The sequence below is a fragment of the Vulpes lagopus genome, chromosome 7 (assembly GCF_018345385.1).
Source record: "Vulpes lagopus strain Blue_001 chromosome 7, ASM1834538v1, whole genome shotgun sequence".
In the NCBI taxonomy this organism is placed as follows: Eukaryota; Metazoa; Chordata; class Mammalia; order Carnivora; family Canidae; genus Vulpes; species Vulpes lagopus.
Genome location: NC_054830.1, coordinates 26882036 through 26899453, shown reverse-complemented (window position 1 = coordinate 26899453; position 17418 = coordinate 26882036).

The following is a 17418-nucleotide window of genomic DNA, read 5'->3' as shown; positions in this document are numbered from 1 at the left end:
TGAAACAATCAGTCCTTCTAAAACTGCAAACTCTTTGAGGCTGAAATCCATTCAGATTCATCCTACTATCTAACCCACCTGGCATAGTTTCCAGCATCTATTAGGTCCTCAAAACATCTTCACTGAATTGATATTAAATTGAGGTTTCTCACCCTAATTAACCACCTTGGATAAATAAAGCAGACACTGCTTAAACACGGTCCATTCTTATATCCACCATACCAAAAACTCTGTCCTATTCTAAGAAGTTGAATATGCACATGGAGTTTTCATCAGCAGAATCCCCTTGATTCTGGGGATAGAGGATGAAATGGAAAACACAGAAAATACCCTTTAAGAATTACACTATTACACTATGTCCCTCCCCAGAGTGTGTTTCCCATGTTCATTGAGAAAAAACTGGGATCAGTCCTACCTGGGTTACTCAAGGACAAACCTTCCCACTGAATCATCAAGATTATCCCCATATTCTCACCTGCCAATGAGCTTCACTGAAGGGTGATGGGGGAGAAGAATCAGCCTAGTTCACATGGGTTACCAGGATCTCATCCAGCTATATTCTGATGGGGAGACTGTGTACCAAAAGTTATGATCTGAATATCTGTGCTCCAACCCGTTTTGTGTTGAAATATTAATACCAAAGGTGATGGTATTAGTAGATGGAGGCTGTGGGAAGTGATTGTGTGGAAGGGCATGAAGTAGAGCTGTCGAGAATGGGAGTAGTGGTCTTATAAAGGAGAGTATACAGAGCTCCCTCACCTTTCTTACCACATGACGACAAGAAGTCCATAAGCTAGAAAAGAGCCTTCATCCAACAATGGCACCTTGATCTTGGACTTCTAGCCTCCAGAACTAGAATTTCTCAACTGGAATTGAGAAATCAATTTCCATTGTTTGAAAGCCACCTGTCTGTGATAGTTATACCAGCCCAAATGGACTAAGATAGCAAGTAAACAATGATACACATATCATATTAATATGATACACATATACATACCTGATATAAAAATCCAGTGCTATAATTTGTCAATTTTCTTAATAAGGTGACAATTTACCAAAGAAAAGCCATTGAAGAATGTTCTCTACCTTGTATAATAATTTCCAATGAGATCCTTGGCTAATAATTCAGAGTATACCATAGGATGTCTAGGATATTGTTGATGTTCAAATAAATTTTCCTCAAGTGAGACCAGATGGAGAACAAAGATTAAGTACAGAGATACATTTATAGTTCTCATTTGTTTCTTGCAGAATTCTGAGTTATGAAGAATCAAGGCCTTTTCATAGGCATCAAGATAAATAAGCTATAATTGTAATCCAGAATAATAAATCTATTCGTTATTCTAAAGAAATTGCAAAATCTTTGCAATTAAAGGAGGCCTCTTGCTAAATAAACAAACTGTGGTATATCCATTCAATTAAGTGTTATTTGGTGATAACAAAGAAACAAGCTATCAAGTCATAAAAAGACAAAGAAGAAACAAATGCATATTGCTATATAAAAAAAAGCCAATATGAAAAGATCAGTGTTTGGGGAAGAAAGATGAGTAAGTGGAACACCAAGGATTTTGAGGATAGTAAAACAATTCTGGGGGCACCTGGGTGATGTAGTCACTTAGGCATCCGACTCTTGGTTTCAGCTCTGGTAATGATCTCAGGATCATGGGCTTGAGCCCTGGATCAGGCTCTATACTCAACACACAGTCTGCTTGGGATTATCTTGCCCTCTGCTCTCCACCCCCACCCCCACCCTTACTGTCTCTATATCTCTAGGATGGAGGATTAAATCTTTTTAAAAAGTTCTATTTGGGACACCTTGGTGGCTCAGCAGTTGAGCATCTGCCTTTGGCTCAAGGTGTGATCCTGGAATTGAGTCCCACATCGAGCTCCTTGCGGGGAGCCTGCTTCTCCTTCTGCCTGTGTCTCTGCCTCTCTCTGGGTCTCTCATGAATAAATAAATAAAATATTAAAAAGAAAGTTCTATATACTGTACATAATATGCTTGTGAACACCCATAGAATGTATAATACAATTAAAGCCTAATGTAAACTATGGACTTTGGTTAATAACACATCAATATTAGCTCATCAATTTAAACACATGTAGCACACTAATCCAAGATGTTAATAACTATGGAATCTGGGGAGTAGGAGGAGCTTTGACAAGATATATGGGCACTCCTTGTACTTTCTGCTCCATTTTTCTGTTAACCTAAAACAAAAACATTTTTTTAAGCAACCCTATAAGATTAAAAAAAAAAGTTCAATCTATTAGAATGAAAATCCTAAGAAATCAAATAAGTGTCAAGACTACAAACCTGTTTTTGGAGGGGAAACAAGTGAAAAGGCATAGTTTAGGTTGTGCCTAATGTCTTATTCCTGATAGATGATGTATATTTTGAGAGGCAAAAAAGCTATGGGTTTAAAACATACAAAACAAATGAATATACTCAGAAGCAGCTCTAGATCATTGCATGGCAACCAGAGAGAACTGAGATGGGGAAGTAAGTGGAGAAATAACACAAAAGCATATGATAAAAGGTCATGATAAAAACATTTTTTTAAATCACAGGGTTACAGGTACAAGAAAAATATGCATTAAAGGGGGGGGGAATGTCAAGAACTCAGACAAATGTTTTAACCACAGTATTTGCTTTATAGTTTCAAACACAGGGCTACTATAACTGTATAGCACTTTGTAGTCAAAGGGCATTATTTGAAATTTCCATAATCTTCCAAGACTGTAGAGAAGAAAACTATAGCAAGCTATAACTCAACTTTTCAAAACGTTGTAGTGCTTTTTCACCCCCAGTGATTTTTTCTCACCCATTCTCAATTTTGCCTTCAGCAGGGATATTTTTCACATTCAAATGTTTCCAAACACACTTTGTTTTTGATCTAAAGGACAGTGAGATGAACTAAACCAACTCTGGCTCAGCTCCTTCTCTGATTTTACTTCAACCCTGTGCAAAGCAGCTGGGCAAGAAAGAGATGGGGAGTTAGCTCCTCTCCTGCCACCCTTAACATTAGCTCAGATGCCCACAAATCTTCCTGGGGGAAAAAAATCAATGTGTAATATAATACAAATATTTGGTCTTTGTCCCTGTGTTTTGTCAAAGAGCTTCTAAAACCCTTGGAATTTCTGGAGTGATAGGATTGCCTGTTACGTACTAATGAGAGGACTGGTAGTTAGGGGCGTTTAGATAGCTTCAGGATGGGGGATGGTCACCAGAAGACTAAGCATGATTAGAGAGCTGGGCCTTTCAGGCTCAATCCCTGGCCTTTGGAGATGGGAGACAGCTGAAGATTGGGTTCAATTACCAATGGCCAAGGAGTTAATCAAGCATGCCTACATAATAAAAACTTCATAAAAAATCCTAAATGATAGAGTTTGGAGAGCTTCCAAGTTAGTGAACATATCAAGGGAGGGTGGCATGCCTGGAGAGAGGGAAAGGGAAGCTCTATACACATTCTCCCTAACCTTTTCCTATGCCTCTCTTCCAAATATTTGGCTGTTCTGGAATTGTATCCTTTATAATAAACTGATAATAACAAGTAAAGAGCTTTTCTGAGCTCTGGGAGTTCTAGTAAATGATCAAACCTGAGAGGGGGTTTGAAGAACTTCTGTTTTATGGTCAGTTTGTCAGAAGCGTCAGTGACAAGCTGGGACAGTCAACTGGTATTTAAAATTGAGGAAAAGTCTGATGGGGCTGAGCCCTTAATTTGTGAGATCTGATGCTAAGTGCAGGTAGATAGTGTTAGCATTGAATTGTAGGATACCCTGCTGGTCTTGGAGAATTGGAGCATTGGTTGTTGTCAGAAAATGTAACAGGAGGCCTTCTGATGAAACTAAAAGATGCTGTTTCTCCTGCAGACAAGCTAAAGGAAGTTTACGGTGGTGTATTGGCAAATGTTATAGATATCTATATTTCATCTTTGAGGAAATTACTCATTGATTCTTGTTCAATGGATGAAGAAATATCTGGGTATTGAGGCTATAGAAGGAATGGACTTCTATAAGTCTGTAAAAGTGAGGGAAACTGAGAAACATTTCTCCTGCAATACCCTACATCAGCTCAGGTAACTTGCAGTCTTCCAGTGAAAGAACAAAACACAAATACACAAAAAGCATTTGCTAGAGAGACCAAAGCCTACTGTATTTATCCCTCCTGAGGTAGATTGGGTTTCTGTTGGAGATTTCTACACACTCAGCAGTCTTCTTCAAACTGGTGATTGGTACTTATTACAAGGAGTCATGGAATCAATTTAGTGGGTCACAGACCATAATTCTGTTTGGTTGTACAACTGTTTAACTTTGGATTTGCTCCATGAACAATTAAAACATTACTAATTTTTTGTTTTTAGCATATCTAAGGATATTAGTCCACAAAACTATGTGTCATAGTGAAACAGTTTAGAGAAAAGTGCTCTGAATGGGAGATAGTTTAAAGTCACCAGAAATGGATTACAAGTTAATTCAGTTCTCTCACCCCTTGCTGCCTTTGTTCCACCCCACATCAGCTTGAATGTAGCAGCTCACTCCACTTCAATGCTTCCTGGAGGCAGATGAGAGCTATGTCTCCTAACGGGGGTGTCTTGTGGGGGAGATAATTCCTGTGTCTCCTTATTTCCAATCAAAAGGAAAAGTCTCCATGCAACATGTCCTAGGCTTACCCAATTCATCCTGTGGGTGTGTTTGATACTGAAATATTCTCTATTATAATCAGGAAGCACTAAGAACCAGAGCATCACGAACTAAATATACTGGAATCTGGAACAATCTGGTATAGCTCCCGAAGGCATGTGTATTTAGGGGAGGGCAAAATAAAGCTTTTTCTTTTACCCATCTTTGGCTCCCTGACTGGGTCCCTAACCAAAAAAAAAAAAAAATGAGATCAACAAGGAGAAAAACCAAGAAGTTTATTAAATTGAGTACTGCACATACACATTGGAGAACCCAGTAATGAGTAACTCAAAAGGGTGTTTAAAATATGGGCTTAGACAGCATCTTAACAAAAAAGCAATACATTTTCAGAGAAGTAAAGAACCAACAAAGGAAAAGGACTTTGAGCTTCTGGGGCATCAAGTTGTGGAAAGACAGCTATTTAGAGAGTCAAATGGTAGCAAAGGGCTAGTTTTGGCAAATTTGTATCACACTCCTGGATTTCAAACTACATTATAAAAGTATAGTAATCAAAACAGTAAGGCACTGGCAAAATAAACAGATTAATGGAATGGAGAGTCCAGAAATAAACTCAAATGTATGTGGTCAGTTAATCAATGACACAGGAGGCAAGAACATACAATGAGGAAAATATAGGTTCTTCAATAAATGATGTTGGGAAAACTGGACAGCTACATGCAAACAAAAATGTATACACTATTGTTAATAACACTATTCACAATAAACCAAAGGTGGAAATAACTCAAGTGTCCAGGAACTAATAAATGGATAAACATGTATTATATCCATAGTACAGAACATTTCAGCCATAAAAAGGGATGGTTAATACAGACTCTAACATGGATGAACCTTGAAAACACTGTGCAAAGTAACGGAAGCCAGACAGAGAAGGTGGCATATCATAGGCTTCCATTTATATGAAATAGCCAGAACACGTAAATCCATAGAGACAAAAAGTAGATTGGTGGTTTACAGGGGCTCAGGAACAACTCCCTAATGGGGTATGGTTTCCTTTTGTGTGAAAAAATGTTTTGGAACTAGAGAGGATAGTTGCATAGCAATGTTAATGTACTAAATGCCACTGAATTTTACACTTCAAAATGGTTCATTGTAGGATATGTAAGTTTACCTAAGGAAAATATTATGCTTATAGAAATGCCCAATGAGGTCATGTTCAGGATGCACTGTGAAGAAAAGCAGGACACAGAATAACCTAGAGTAGATTTCAATTATATATAAATAAATAGGCCTCTTACAAAAGATAGGAGGGAAATAGCACAAATGCTAATAATGATAATTTTTAAGTAAACTCTATGCCCAACATGGGACTCATACTCATGACCCTGAGATCAAGAGTCACACCCTCTTCCAACTGAGCCAGCTAAGCATCCCTAATGGTGATCATTCTTAGTCTATCAAATGAGTGATTTGTTCTTTATATACTACTGTATTTTCTAAGTTGACATCAAAATTCATTATGTTGTATTATGTCATATAATAATATTATTCATCATTTCTACTAGTGATTCAAAATTTTAATTTTTAAAAATTAAATAAGGAGAAACCCTAAACTTCCTTTCACTCTAGCATTCCAGACTTGAAAACAAACTATTGGGGCAGGGGGTGGGGTGAGGAAGAGGAAGCAATAACTGAGTTTATCTCTAAATAAAAGAGGGACAAGAAGTCACCCAGAAAAAGATTCAGCTTCATGAAGCAGGGCTGGCGGCACTTTGCAGTACCTCTAGGAAGACCCCTGCCTGCCACTGCCCAACTACACCACTCTCCTTTAAGGGAGCTACATTGCAGCGGCTGGCTGCTGAAGTGAGTGCACATGGCAGAGATGCATCAGTATTCTTAGGCTTCACCACAGATCCCCAGCCTTCCTTGCAGTTACATTGATCCCCCTATCTAGTTCTGGCTAATGGACTGTGAGTGGAAGTACCCTGCTACATGCTACACTTCTAAATGGAGGCATTTGCTATGGAGAGCTTAGGAGATCACATTTCAGAAGGCATAGCTACTAGAGCAGGGCCATTTGGCCTTTACTGTATGAAACTACTGAAAATTTCTAATTATCCTTGTAGAGAAATTGAACCCAGAAGCAGGGTGTGATCATAACAATACCATAAAATACATCCATTAGTGTATCTGTCGGGCAGCAGGCAGCAAGGAACTGGCTATCAGAGGATAGAAAAATGGTGGTCCATGTTTTGCAAAGCAGCAAATTTAGTGGCTTTGTGTCTGTACTGGCTTAACAGGCAGACCATGTGCCTAACATATCGAAAACAGATGATTAGTGTATGTTAGTTGCCACCGGCTGCATATGGCAAGATTGCTAGAAAGATGAGCTGGGGATGTCCTGGCCAGCTTACAAAAATAAATACAAGGCAATACATGGGGTGTCATTCAGGGCCTTGCACCTTAAATGCCCAGTTAAACCTTTAAGCTGGATGAAACAATTCTGAGAAAAGACTCAACTAAGAGGTAACAGAATAAATTTAGACATCTAACATATAGGCATGATGACTGTAGTTAATATTATATTCAATATTGGGAAATATGATGAGAGATTTCAGCAGGTGCTCTTACCACAAAAATAAAGAGTATATATGAGAGGATGTGTTAATTAGTTTGGGTTTAATAATTACTGTGTACAGGTATATCAAGTCATCCTGTTGTACACCTTAAATATATACAATTTTTACTTAAAATATATCAAACTTTAAATCTATACTAATATGTAGAAAATGTAGCCCATTTTAGTTTTTAAAACTTGTGATGAACAGTTTTTAAGATTTTATTTATTCATGAGAGACAGAGAGAGAGGCAGAGACACAGGCAGAGGGAGAAATAGGCTCCATGAAGGGACCCCGATGACTCCAGGATCACTCCCTGAGCCAAAGACAGACGCTCAACCACTGAGCCACCCAGGCGTCCCTGATCAGCTTTTTCTCATACTTATTAGCCAATTGCTTTTCTTCCTGTTGAATGCCTCCTTGTATACTTGTCTTGTTTTTATTGAATTATTCATCTGTCACCCTGATTTATGAAAGCTATATGTTAAAAACCTTAGGCCCTTTCCTTGGGGGCAGGGAAGAGGCAGGATGTGGCTTTCCTATATTTTGCTCCCCATAGCCTCAAGATAGCAGTTATGAATTTGGGAAGAAGAAAAGAAGGATGAGAAAAACAAAATAGGTTTGAGAATTCTGGCTCAAAAATTAAAAAGGAGTATAGTTATGGACTCGTGGAATATATTGGAAGCAATTATCAGAAACCCACTTAGTTCTTAAGTAAAATGTATTGTCAAAAGATATTGAAAACTGAGACTAAAAATATCTGTCTGCTGGAGACTTAGAATGGTTCTCAGACCTGCACCCAGTCCCCACGACAGGAAGTACACTGAGGAAGCTGTGCTACTCTTGAGGAGGGAATAATGCCCCATGCCTACCTCAGTCATGGTCCAAGATGAAAAAACAGCAATCCCCCAGAGGGTCTCCAGAGGCCAGGGGCCACAGGAGAACAGTGAACAAAGAAATTCTTTCACAGACCCTAAACAAGGAATCTCCTCTACCAGGGAGGATGGGATGCCTTCCCATGTGTGGTAGATTTCAGATTACTGGGGACCAGTGACTGCTAGGGGACTCCATTCTTTCTCTTTCCAAATAGGAAATTAGTAAGTGTGCTTGTTGTGATCATCCTGTTTGCCTTGGATACCAAGGAGTAGAGGAAGGCTGAAAGTTTTTTAATTCTTATGTCTCCAGACAAACAGGAGCCACATCTGGACCCGAGAGACCATTTATGTGAGGCATTGTCTGGAGATGCCAGGCTTCATATTGGAGGTTTACCAGACATCCATGCATCCTTCTGCAGTCTCACACCCTTCCACCAGGTGGCTATGTTAAGGCCATGTGGCTAGTTTGACCAACAGCTTATGAGAATGTATTTTCTCCGTCTGTCTCTACCCCTGTAGGTCATATACTCCTGATGGCATAGCTATAGGGACCACCAATTTACTGATGACCTTTTGTGAACAAGAGATAATCTTGGATTAAGTTTGGGGAGATGTGTCTGTTACTGTAGATAGTATTACTCACTTTGATCATTTAATAGATTTGTCTTATAATAAAGGTTTAAATCAGTGTTAATATAGGACAGGATCCGACCACTGAGAAGCTAACTTCATGGCCCAACACAGTGATGTCAGCACAAGGATTGATCTCAGGATACAGTAGGAGGCTTGGAGCAACACGTTAAAGATCTGGCCCATCCAGCCTGGGTGGCTCAGCGGTTTAGCACCGCCTTGAGCCCAGGGCATGATTCTGGAGACCCGGGATCGAGTCCCACGTCAGGCTCCCTGCATGGAGCTTGCTGCTTCTCTCTCTCTCTCTCTCTCTCTCTCTCTCTCTCTCTCTCTCTCTCTCTCTCTCATAAATAAAATCTTAAAAAAAAAAAAAAAAAAAAAAGACCTGGCCTATCTTCTAAGACTTCTTCAAAAATGCACTGGGCATCTTTGGAGACGTTATGTGGCCTAAGTTCCTACAAATAACTTCTGGAAAAAAAAAAAAAAGGTATAGAACCACAACATTTTCCAAGCCTTCTCAGCTGTAAATACAAAGGTCTATGGACCTTCTCCAAGTATAAGCTCATATGCATCTTTCCCTATTTACATTCCAAGTAAAATCATTGGGTCTGCATCCTGGGAGCTTACACTGGGAGAGACAAAAGCTTCATGAAGAATAATCCTTCCCCATCTTGAAAAAATGGTTCTTAGCTGCAGTATGGCTGCAGTCTTGTGGGTCCCAGCCTATTGGGAGGAGTGCCTGAAGTCACTAGCATTAACAACAGTTAAAATGCAGAATATTCTGATTTGAAATATTAGAGTTACAGGTTATCCCTACAAGAGACATCTAATAAGCTTCCTTAAGTGGAGTAACAAGGAGTTTCAGCAGCTGTGGGAAACACCCTTGGCTTGTCATCTCTCTGCAGTAGCCCTAGGGACAGAGACCTTTTACTGATGAGGCATTAGCAGTTGTGGCAACTATGAATTCTTAATAATAGTGCTCTACTTGCCCGCAATTTTTCCCTAAGCTTCATCATATTTAGGATGCTTTCCATCATCCTATGTTTCTCAAGGAATTTTTTTTTATTGCAATTGGTATTAGTAGATACAAAGAACTTCACTTGCTCTTACGTAGCTGTCCTTCACAATTCTAGTGGTGTTTTAAGAGCTGGAAAGAGATCTCAATTCTTTACTAAAGAGCCCAGATGGCTCATCAGCTGGCTCCTTCTGAGTGTGCAGCAGACAGCCCCCTTTTGTTGCTATTAGCATGTTGACTGCAACTATAGTTACCTGGTGGCAGGATGAAATTACAGAGACAGCAGTTTACTTTCATACCCCCTGCCTGATAGTCAATTTCCTAGTGTAAGCCACTCTTCCAAGCAGTATGTAATTTTGATACCTGTTTAATTTTAATCCTCTCGTTTGACAGAGTGATTCCTCACCTTTTTTAGATGGTGCCATGCACCCCTCAATTGAGTTTCTTCTCCTGCTGCTATAGTTTGTTCCTGCCTAAAATATTTGGAGAAGATTCTCCACAAGCAATTAATTTAATTAGGACTGCATGCGTGTGTGTACATACACAAAATCACTTTCTTTTTGTGTCACACAAAGGAAGTTTCCCAGTTTGTTGAATATACCACGTCCTCACAAAGCAAACTTCCACATAAATAAATATAAACCATATAGTATCCAGCTTTTTTGAGGGAAACCTAAAGATGAAATTAAGCAATAGCAATCTTCTTCTGAATTGAAATAGTCTGCTATCAACAAGCTACCACAGTTTTTAATCTACCATTAAGTTCTTTTATAAATGATTCTTGAAGATCCATAAAATCCAGCTTAGTAATTCAACAAAGCTCTCCATCTTTAGGTCTATGACCAGGTCTCTGTCCTGCTACTGGAGATCAATATATCCTGGGAGATAGACCACCAGGAGTGGAATATCGAGTAAATGATGCATGAGTGCACACACACATAGCACATTCCTTTTTATGGAACATATCCAACTCAAAGCCAAAACGACAACTCATGCAAAAATATTTCCTTATCTAGAATCTATATTCTTACCAGAAACAAAAATGCATGATCTCACAGCTCATTTCTTTTTTGTCCCTTTCTCTGAAACAGGGATACTGGTTGGAAAGAAAAATATTCTCATGAGCAGAATCTCCATGTGCAGGGAACTGTTTGGATGGACAAGTCGCTTCATTTTCCTTGTCGCTCTTTGATAGTGCCTCCATCTGACTAAAAGAAATTTGCTTTTCTGGAAAAATCAACTTCAACTTGTTTTGATTCTACAAAGAATTATTTCCCTTTCCCTGATATCCTACCTGCCAATCATGTTAACTGATGAAGTAAAATGTATATAGCATGCCTGGAGAAGGGCTGTGTGTGTCAGAGGTGGGGGTAGTAACCCATGTTTCTATATATCCAACATGATGTAGGGCCCCATTGACTCAGTCCCAGTGCTATATCACAGTTGGAGAGACACAGGTCCACTAGCCAGAGCACCTGCAAAATCTTAGTCTTATAGCTCTTCAGAGCATATTAATAGAACACTAATTTAAAACCCAGAGTGATTTTTTTTTTGAGTGATTCTTAAAATCCTCTTATCCCCAATTCATAAACTCCACAATTACTCCAGAACTTCTCTAAATCCCTTACTCTCCAGTGTCCACCAAAAATCGTCTTCAATCCCTAGGTCACATGATCATAGGAAAGAAATATCTATATGGGATACATGTGTAGCTCTGTATGTACAGACATACCACTAATGCATATTAGTCATGTGTACATGTAAGTGTATATCTCTATGCATATAAATGTGCATATGTGTATTACACATACACACACTTTCAACCCTCAAGGTGTATCACAAAAGCTTATAAGTTGGATCAGCAAAGAAATTCTCCTTAAAGATTAAGGAAAATTGAGCCAACATAGGACAAAAACAAACAAACAAACAAACAAAATCCAAAATACCAAAACTTTAAAGTGCCAGGAGGGGGCACCTGGGGGCTCAGTGGTTGAGCATCTGCCTTTGGTTCAGGTCATGATCTCAGGTCCTGGGATCAAATGCCACATATCAGGCTCCCCGCAGGGAATCTGCTTTTCTCTCTCTGCCTATGTCTCTGCCTCTCTCTCCATGTCTCTCATGAATAAATAATAAAATCTTTAAAAATAAAAAAAATTAAAAATGAAGTGCCAGGAAGTGGTAAAAAACAAAGAAAACCTCCCGTGTGGATATATTCTTGTCCCCATCATAGCTCGTCATCCTTCCTCATGTTTCCTGTGGGTTCTCACATTACTATTGCTGTACATATCTCCTCTCTCCATGCCTGTATGGTTCACATCTGACGTTCCACTCTAACACACCTTCCAAAGCCACACCATTTAGGAGGATATTAAAATAATCATGTAATTCCATGAGAAGTGCTCCTCCACAGGAGGGAAGTATAGCTGAGAAAGCCAGATTTCCAAGAAATAAGGAAATATCTCAAAGATTTTGTCATGATTTTAATTTACATGAGTGTTCTTGTTTTGTAATTAGCTTCTAGATCTTCATGACCGTATCTATAGTTGGATATTTGTCTTATTCAGACCCCTCACTGCCCATCAAGAGACCTCCAAAGGCATGCTGAGGCCCATTTATCCAACATGATCCATTATCCAATGTGATGTGCCAACAGTTCAGATAAGATGATTACTAGTAGCACAAGACTGAGGTCTAGTTAAAGTTTCCTCTATCTTCCCAGTCTTTTCTAAAAGGTGTCATGTCAAAAGCTATAGCCATTCATCCATACTTACAGCCTCCCACTGCTGGGAAGGGCCTCCCAACCCTTACAGACTGCCCTTCATCCTGAGGCAGCCGAGTCTTAAGACCCTTGAATTTGTGATTTTAATCTGACTCTAAAAAGAACAATTACTTAGACCAGTATGAGCTCAGAGCATAATGACTAATGCTAAACCCAGCAATGCCACTCTATGGAGCTCACATTAAACCAAGCACAGGGAGGCAGCTTGCCTTCTCAAATGAAAACATTTGTCAAGCTCACTCATGCAAAAAACAATGTAGGGCAGAGACTTTGGATTTGAGGACAAGTCTAACAGAGGCCATATAGGAAAGACCATGGATGATCAGGGGTGAAGAGAATCCAAGTGAGCAAATTGTGAAGCCAGAACCAAATGGGTCTTTGTGGGGCCAGGCCAAAATCACAGGTTTAGAGACAAAATAACCTGCAACCAAGGTATCCCTTAAGTTAGGTCAGTTGATTCAGTAGGGATTTAGACTCCTGCATGAATACTTACCTGTCAAGCAACCTGATGGAGTAGCAGCCTTAGGAATCAGACAAGACTTTATGCTTCAGCATTCTGTTCATCACCAGTTTTTTTTTTTTTTTTAAAGATTTCATTTACTCATTCATGAGACACACAGAAAGAGGCAGAGACATAGGCAGAGGGAGAAGCAGGCTCCACAGAGGGAGCCTGATGTGAGAGCCAAATCCCGGGACTTCAGGATCACGCCCTGGGCTAAAGGCAGGTGCTCAACCACTGAGCCACCCAGGTGTCGGCAGCACCAGGAGTTTAACAATGGATAAGGGGCTTGCCTCTTCTAAAACTTCATTTCCTCATCTATAAGGTGCACAGAACACTAGCCAATTCCGTAATGAGCTTGTAAGGATCCAATGTGTTAATTTGCCCTGAAGTAGGGGCTCAGTAATGACAGCCATCATTACTCTGAAGGAGACCAGCGGTGGCTTGTCCAATCCCAACAGACAGTATGACTCACAAGGGTTAGCACTCTTTCCCACCTGGGGAGGGAATAAACTGCAGATTTTCATGGGAGTCAAGCCCTAAACCTTGAATTTTTTAGCAAGTTCCACCAGTGCCTTATGCATCTAAAGGATAATAACCTCTCGTTTAGGTTATAGAGACCACAGTTGGACTGTCTTTGGTGCTGAAATTATTTTAAGCCATTCTTTTCTGTAGAGGATCCTTAGAGAAGATATAGAAAGCACACACAAAATTCAGAAATTTTGCAAATTCTTTTGTATTTTGGAAGTTATTCACTTAAATTATCTTAGGTTTTAGTTTTAAAAATCTATAATTTAAAATTCAGAAATACATTCCCATAGAAATGCTTTTTCAAAACGTGGTTAGATTTCCAGGAACTTTTCCAAAATCCTGTTATGGGCTAAAATATTTTTTGATAAGATATTAAAGAAATAAAAGTGAACATGACATCAAAGGCAAAATAATACTAAATATCAGTGTATCCAAATTAAGAACTAAAGCTTCCCTGAGGTCTGTAGTTAATTGCTCTAGCCATAAAGTTGGCATTTATTAGAACTGTGAAGGCACAGCTCACAGGCACAAGGTCAAACAATGGTAGGTGGTTTCAGGGGCATCTGCCCACTCAGCTTCTGGAAACTATTTACCACTTTGAACAGTGTTCAGTCAAGTTGGTGAATTTAAAGACTTTTTATTTTTTATTTATTTTTTAAAGAATTTATTTATTCATGAGAGACACAGAGAGAGAGAGAGAGAGAGAGAGAGAGAGAGAGAGGCAGAGACACAGGCAGCCGGAGAAGTAGGCTCCACGCAGGGAGCCTGACATGGGACTCGATCCGGGGTCTCCAGGATCACACCCCAGGCTGCAGGTGGCGCTAAACTGCTGCGCCACCAGGGCTGCCCTAAAGACTTTTTAAAAGAAAAATTTTCATGTGGACTCCAAAGATCTACTTACTCATTTTGCATATGCTTAGATATATGTACAAGAGCTCTGCTAGAACTATAAAGCATACACTTAAACTTGAAAAGAACAAAACTGCAAAACTATTAAAGTTAACATTAAGTTAATTAACACTAACAAAATTAACATGAAATATGATGTATCATTAAATGAAATTGCTGCTCGCAATATGAGTATATACTGCTCTCTTGTGTTCTTGTGAATTTGCTGGGTTCATACAACATTTTGTTTACAAAATCCCATGGAGTCATTTGCCTTCACCTGGTACAAACACATAATTTACATAAAGTCCTTTTCTTTTCTTTTTTTTTCTTTCCTATTATTACTAGTTGCCCACTACTGACTGTGGCAAGAAGAGACTCACAGACCTGTAGGCTCCAGAGAAGGCTAGACAGGAGAGACTCCAAGACTTTATCTTCCAAATGCCCTTCTGTATGGTGAAGCCCAGCCCTTGTAAGGGTAGGGTCATGGCCATTGTCCCAGGGACTAAATATTCAAAGTTTATGTAGAGGTTGATAGAAGAATAGTAGTTTTCATGAGTCAGTCTTCTGAGTCAAGAAGAACAGACTTCCTCCCTATTAGGAAGAAAACTACTACCAGAAGGGGCAAAGCCCTGGTCAGAGTACGATCCTTGGTTCCAGTGTGTTCCAAGATAAGACAAACAAGCCTACACTGCAATACACTGACTATTGAGCACTGGAAGATGGAGCTGAACTGAGAAATTGAAAATGTATACCAGATTTGAAAGATGTTTGAAAATATATACAAATAAAATTCTCAGTGATATTTTTATATTGATTACATGTTGAAATATATTTTATTTAAGCCAATATAATTAGACTTACCCAAATTGATTTTAACTTTTTTTTATGTGACAGCTAGAAGACTTATAGATGTGTCCTATACTCTATTTTTACCAGAGGTCGTAGGTCTAGACATAGGTCTAGAATCCATCATGGCATCTGATTGGCTTCACCTCCGTATTTCTACTTCAGCTGGTTCTCTCCTTCCTCACTGCAGCCACTTACTTTAGTCTAAGCCACCACTACTCACACATGGATAAATGCAAGAGTCTTCTAGCCAGCCCTGAAAGCTTGCTTCTACACAACTGTCAGTAGGGTCTTCTGAAATCCTTCATATTATGTCTCTCTTGCTCAAAGTCCTACAGTGGCTCTCAATTACTGCCACAATAAAAGCCAAACATGTTACCATGGCAACAACATCTGCCATCACCTGCTCCCTGCCTACCTTTCCCACTTGATCTTATGTCACGGTCTTCAAGGATCCAGCCATATTGGCTTTCCTGGGCTCCTTAAAAGACAAACAACACCTAAACTGGTTCTACCTCAGGGCCTTTGCACTAGTGGTTCCCTTTGCCTAGAGAGCCCTTCTCCTTCATTGTCACATGCATGGTTCCTTCTTATTATTAAGCTCTTGATTTAAATGATACCTCCTTAGAGAGATTGTCCTTGACCTCCCAATCACAAGTAGGCAAACTCAGTTACATCCTTGGTATCTTTTTTGTTGTTGTTGCACATATCAGTTTTTGGAATTATTTTACTCCATGTGTTAACTTCTTTATCCTCTTTCTCCCTACTCCATAATGTGAGCTCAATCAGACTAGAAGCCCTGATTTTACAGTTTATTAATGTTAGTGGTTTACTGGTATTCCTAGGACCTAATATATGATAGACTATATTATTATAGTCTTTATAATAAGAACTTTATTATAACTCTATATATAACTATTATATAAAGTTATCTTGGAGGGACACCTGGGGGCTCAGCGGTTGAGCACCTGGCTTTGGCCCAGGTGTGATCTTGGAATCCTGGGATCAAATCCCTCATTGGGCTCCCTGCATAGAGCCTGCTTCTCTCTCTGCCTATGTCTCTGCCTCTCTCTCTCTGGGTCTCTCATGAATAAATAAAATCTTTTTAAAAATTAAAAAAATAAAGTTATTTTGGGCAGAATTAAGGCTGTTTCATCCTACACGTTGGAAGAGGGTTGGAATAGCACCTCTGAACACACAGTGAAAATCCCCTGCTTACCTAGCCCAAGACAAGTTGCCTGATAAATGCCATTCAAACGTTTACTATATAGACACGTCTGTATTTTCCATTGCCAGCCTAAAAGACACATGGAGGCAGGGGCTGTCTTTAAATAAGTGAATCCTAACTAAGGCTAGGGTTTTTTTTTTTTCCTGTTTTAAACAAACACAGGGCTCTCCTCCAGGGAGTTAACAGCAGGCATGGAATAGAATATACCTTACAAATACTTCATGGACAGGCTCCTGACTTTTTCCCAATACTACCCAAGTTCCTTCCCTGTCTATTCTTAGAGACCTGGTTTAGCTTAAACATGGAGTAAAGGGATTGATTAAAAATTTAATACTTACAGTTTCAAATAAATCTCTTCTATCTAGTAGTCAGTGAAACTGTGGACTTAATTATACTTATAATTTTTATGTAATAGGGGTGGGGTAATCATTTAAACATTGTATTATCAATTTTAGAACAAACATGGATACAGAATGGAATAGAATGAAAACCTTGTTTGAATTTTGTATCTAAACATTGATTCTTCCAAACAATTTTGCACTTGGCAGGCTGTTCTGGCTACTGTCCCAGACCCCGACCCTCAGCGGTAATTTTTACCCTCTTCAGCATTAGGGGACTGGGGAAAAGATTTTTGAATCATTAAGGCAGTGATTCTGTCCAAACCATGGCTGCTGGTATCTCACCAGTGAGCCATATAGTCTTCCAATACAGAGATATGGTTGAGAAGTCTGACAAATTTAAGGAGTATAGTGGTTCATTACCAAGAAGGCAAATCAGTGTTATTTTCAGGCCAGTAGTGAGAAATAGGGTATTTTTTATTTGCTACTGTAAAACAATTTCTGGTTTCAGGTCATTAAAACACAGA